Raw genomic sequence first — 6,000 nt, 5'->3', positions numbered from 1 at the left:
ATCCCAAGGTATCCCAGTGAGAGACTTGTTCTCCTAGAGATTTCTCAACAACTCTTATCTGCCTATAACAAAAATAGAAAGCAACATAAAATATGTTGTACCTGGCCTATGACTATAGGGCCTTTTCAAGTAGATCGAAGGAAAGATACCCCCTCTTTTGAATTTCAATGGGATCAATATACATTGGAAGAATACAAGTCTCTATTGCCATGTTTTCATAATATTGGGAGAGTACAATATTTGGCAGATAAAACATTTCAACATGAAGAAGTCATCAATGATCATTGGATGAATGCAACAAATAACTACGATGTCTATGTGAGGGATTATTGTAGGATGACTTTGTATCTAGCAAAAAAGGTTGACCAATCAACCTCAATAGGAGGATTGGACTTAGATTCACCCTGAATCACAAGGACCTAAGATAGTTCTAGAATCCTAGCTACAAGTTACATTTTGTGTTGACAAGGGATCAGCCACCCCTCTACCTCCTAATAGAGAAATTGAAAAGGTCCAGGTAGAACCTGAAGAAGAGCCACAACAAGTATCCACCAATGAAGTGTTAGAAGAGAGACAAATAGGTGAACAACCTAAAAAAAATTCCCAGGACACAGCGGTGAGAACTATGGGCTCCATAGATATAGGGACTGTGGACAAAGAGCCTTCATAAAGGGAGAAAACCCTAAAGAGGAGAAGTAAGGGAAATTATATAGCTAAATAAATTCCTTCAAACAATAGTTCACTACCGAAGAGGAGGATATAATGGAACTAATATAACTACTAAGGAAACCTGATTCACCTCCGAAGGATGCGCAAATATTAGCCTTCATTATGAGTGATTTGAATCAGGACCTTTTTTCTCATGTGGTTATCCCTCCTCCAGAATCAAATTTTGAAGAACTGAATCTTAGGGATTATCAGATCCAGGAAGTTTTGTTTGGGAAGGCAACCTTGGAAACTGCAAAGCTAATGGTCACTACTAGGATGAAGGAAGTTTTTAGAAGCCTAGAATAGGATGGGGCAAAGTTGATAGCACTTTGAAAATAGAATGAAATCTTGAAAGGATATTTGAATGAATTTTTTGGCCCTTTGGATCCCATTAACCTTGGGGAAACTCTAAATGCAGCAATTCAGAGAAGGGATAGGGGAGCAGTTCAGTTAGACCCATTTTTGAATGCCTGCCAACAATGGCGAGAAAGTTTTGAAGAAAATGGTGTTTTGATCATCCAAGGGAATTTAAAGTTATTACATATCATGAAGGATAATGTAGATAAGTTAGGAGCAATTTTGAATCAAGATTTTGAACTAATGGATGAGGTGCATACCTGGGGAAAGGAGCTATAGGCATTACAAACAATCAAAGGCCAAAGGTATCGGATGTTAATGGATGTATATATAATTGAGGAGCTAGATAAGATAGATGATTGGATTGGGAAAATAGTAGATAGTAATAAAGTAATGGAATCATTACACACGGGGATCCACAGGCTCAAGGACAAAGTCCAAGAGAAAATTTTGGAGGCTAAGAAACATTATACCGATGCATGTTTAGACATTTTTGAGGATAATGCATGGGAGAAATTAATACCTGTAAAGGTAGTGGTTGAGATATTTTAGAAAATTTTTGATGAAGTTTCCAATGATGAGGACATATGATAGGATTCTAGAATAGATAAACCTTTGTTAGAGCTTGATACGAAACTCAAGGATTTTGCAAAAACTCATATAGAGGTGGACAACTATAGGAAAAAAGTGAAGGATAAACATAATGCCATAGAATTATAGGATGTAGTATACGTAACCAAGATAATAGAGAAATTCAAGGGAAAATATCTAGACATAGCTCTAAGAGAAAGGGGAACAAAACCCAGATGCTAGAATTTTAATTTTGACACTTGGTAAAATTTTGCATTTTTCGGTCTTCGAGGTGTGCAGCTGTGCCAAGTGCACCAAGTGTGCTAGTGTACTTTTTGAAAAAAAATTTTGGAATATTTTTGAAGAAGTTAGAGGTGTGTTTCTTCCAAGGTGCACTTTTCCAGAGGTGCACCAACAGTTGACTACTAGTTCCAAAATTAGAGCTTTCCATGCATCAAAAATGCATTCTGACAATAGTTTAACTCCGAAAAATGCCTAATGAAGGTTGAGTTTCTATTTTCAGAACTTTTAGAAACTTCTACAACAATTGGAGGCTTTCTTCTTCTTCTTTTCTCATGATTTCTTTATTTTATGACATGTAAAGTCTCATGCATCCAATTAATGATATAAAAATGGATGGAGTCCTACTAGGCACTAGTTAGAGAGTCAGTTTGTACATAATTAATTTTTTTTTATTAATTTAGAAGCATATGATTACATGAAGATATATCTCACTCTCAACACAATTTGAGGAGATGATTTCTTATAAATACAGTATTGTACTATGTAATCAGGGCCGCCATTATTTTGCAATAATATATATTTTTGGTACTTGCATTTGGAGTGTAGTGATTCTTGCCTAAGTGTGTTATGTTTTGTGAATGAATTTTCATGAAATTTAATTGAGCAAAAATTTTATTGCATTATTTTTGGTTGTGTAATCTTTTAATTCTAGTGTTTGCTACAATTCTACAAATTTTGTTGGCGTATCTAGTTCGAGGAGTGATGCAGGAGCATCCAGAGGTATAAGGGCAATCCTGTGTCACCCAAAAAAATGTACTTAGACTTAGTTTATTTTTCATGTGTTTTCATTTTTGGATACCCATTTGTGTCAAATAAAGGTTCCAACTCTCACAGTTCCACTATTAGTGTTCTCGGTTAGAGTATTTGAACACCTTGGGAAATGTGTAAATGTCAAAAAAATAGGAGTATGTAATTGAACCATAATTTTTGTGAACTAGAAGGTGTAAATTGGTTGGAATATTGTCATTTTAATTTAGAGCATTCCAGAAAAAGAATCAGGTCAAAAAGCCCCATGGTTTGAAAGTTATCGCAGTTTTTTGGTTTTTGGAGACATCCTAAGAATGCTTCAAAGTTGGGTTAGGGGTATTAAATGACCTCAAATAGGGCCAAAAAATGGGGGATGAGCGAATTCAATCCATAGGGCTATAGAGTGCGTTGAGAGCTTTTTGAAAATGTAAACGGTTCATCAATCGGAGCTACGGTTCAAAAGCTATGCCTCCTAGAAGTTTGGTTACCATTTTTGGATTCTTCTAATTTTGCGTTGTGACTTTTAGAGCCTTCTATTTGGTCAGTGGATGCCTACTAGCACTTTCTAGAATGTATTCCTAATCCTTAACCCTCTGGGGTCTATTTAAGAACATTTTTGGCATTGTAAAAGGCAGTTAGGAGTGGAGTTTGAGAGAAGGTACTAGGAGAAGAATTTATCTCTAGATTTATGCTATTGTAAGCCCGTAGGGTATGTTTTGGAGTCTGTTTCTCTGCACTAAGTGTACTAGCATATTTTTATAGTTAATAAAATTTTCCCTTTCTTGTTGTGTCCATTCTATGCATGGGTTGTGTCCCCATCAAGGAGAGATCATCCATAACTTTTTGTCTCACATGAGTGCACTTTTTGTGGCCTTTTGATTTGATAAAAAGTGAAACATCTCATGGTTGCTAAAATTCCCATCAAAAATTGCATCATTGGAATTAAGGAAGCACTACTCCTATTTTCATTGGTTACCTACCAATTTCTTCAAAGGTTTAACTCATAGACGCATTATTTTCGTAGCTTATGTCCATTAGGATTTTATCCTCATGTTATTTTTTAAAACCTCTTGTCACCCTATCTTCATTATTTTCTTTACCAACCCCTTGGTTAAACTAGGAATTCATATAGTTGTATTGTTAGATTGCATCCATCATAAAAATTAGAAAATACAAAAAACATAGTTTCTTTTTGTGTGTTTTATTCTTTTGAAGTGGCAAATAGATTTTACATCTTATTTGCAATTATTAGAACTAGCAAAGGCCTCCTCATGAACATTCACATTTATCTTCAACTAAATGGATTCTAGTAGGTCACAAGATCACTTGAAACCTTGGAGTTAATCCTTAGGTTAGCATTTCAAGAGAGGAGTTTGAAAGGATTCTTTCCAATAAGCATTATACAAAATGACAGCTCAACAGAACTAACAAAAAGGAATGCTTAAAGTAATAGTATAAACTAAAAGAAACCAACTAAAATAGCCCCCCACAAAAAAAAAATAATAAACTTGTAAAAAATTAGGAGGGGTAGGACAAAAACTAGTGCTAGCCAAAAAAGCCAGGACACTTAGGTGATTTCTCTTAGAATTTTTTTGGCACTAATTTCCAGCTCTAACAATCTACTAGCCACCTCCTTCACATTTAAGAGATCTTGGTCAAGTTCCAGGATGTCCTTCTTCTTCATGTTGGATCTAGTATGCTTCCTTGAGCTATCATCAAGTGTCCTATCCTTGGCATCGTGGGGAGCAAGATCCTCCTCCTTGCTGGTTCTATGCTCCTATGCTTTGTTAATGAGTAGCTTAATATCCTTATTAGCCTCTTTGAGAATATTATAGCTTTGTTCCACTATAATACGCATTGATCTCTCCATCCTTTGGATCCTATTCTTTACATCCTCCACTCTATTGTCCATGTTATTTTCTTCATCTATTATCATGTTCTTCAAGCTATAGTTCTCCCTCTTCAAGTTGCTCACTTTGTATTTGAGCTCTTGGATTTCATGAAAAATCCATTTGGTCATGTAGAAGCTATTCATCACACTATTTTTGGAATTGTTGAGGACATGCATTTGAGGATTTTTGTTAGTGGTGTCGCTAAAAATCACAAGAGCCTAGTCAATCAACTCTTCCATTTGGATTTTCCCCTCTTCATTCTCTTTGACTAGAATTATGGTTAGTTCTTTATTGATCTCTACTTTAGTAGAAGTAGTGTCAAAATTTCTCCACATCACATTCCTATCCTTGCCCATAATCGAGCATTTGTATTTGTTGGTTCTCAATTCCTCATAGCCTTTCTCATACTACTCCCTTTCACTCTGATTAATGTCCCCTTCTACCCCTCTTTCCCCATTCTTTATTTTTCCTCCTTGGAATTAGAGACTTTTCCTCTTTTCTAGCCCTAGGAGCTCATGACATCATCCTCTTTGCTTGTCAGCATTTTGATGGTGATATTTCTCTTGCCCCTCTTCCTCTTTGTGCCCTACCCTTCTTTGAGATCCTCCTCACCTTCAGCACTATCTTCCCCTATATCTATGCCTTGAACCCTTTCATTATAGTCCCTACTTGAAGAAGTGTCAAGGCCCTATTTAGGAGCTTAGTAGATAGTAAGTTCCTTTCTTAACCAACACCTTCTTTTTCCTTTAAATCCTTGGTAAATTTAAGCATCGCCTACCCCAAAATCTTTCTATCTCTATAGAATTTCTTCCCCATAATGGGAATACCAGTCACAATAGAGATAAAATCCTCTTTCATTTTGAAATCCACCCTATCAATTTTAACAATTCCCTCTTTCCATCTCTTTACCATACTCCTGGTAATGGAGGGATTCCAACCATGGAGTCACTCTATGAAATTCATGATTTCCCTTTTTTTCAAATTGCTCCACATGTTGGAGTGTCTACACCACTTCTAAGCTTCATCCTCTAGTTCCCTCCTATGTCTTTCCCCCACCATGATCTATTCCTCAGTGCAAGCTTGATTTCTAGTATAGATGCCCTTCAAAGCTGAAATATCTTTGGCCCTCTTCATTTTCTTGGAACTTATTTTCACCTTGTGAACTTTGTACCCAAAATTTATCCTTGAAGAAAGTTGATGGATATTGTTGCTATAAGAAGTACAAGTTCTATCATACTTACACATCACATTTTTGCACATTCCTCATAACTCATTAACAATCATAATAAATCTACACATCATATTTCTGACCATTCCCTATAACTCATGAACAATCATAGTGGAATTTTTATGATTCCTAATCTACCCAAATTCTTTCCCTTTTGATCAAATCATTAATATATAATAGGAAATTATACCCATC

This window comes from Cupressus sempervirens, chromosome 2 (genome assembly GCF_028749045.1).
Source record: "Cupressus sempervirens isolate cs-2001-9-10 chromosome 2, ASM2874904v1, whole genome shotgun sequence".
Classification (NCBI taxonomy): Eukaryota; Viridiplantae; Streptophyta; class Pinopsida; order Cupressales; family Cupressaceae; genus Cupressus; species Cupressus sempervirens.
This window is presented reverse-complemented; position numbering follows the sequence as displayed.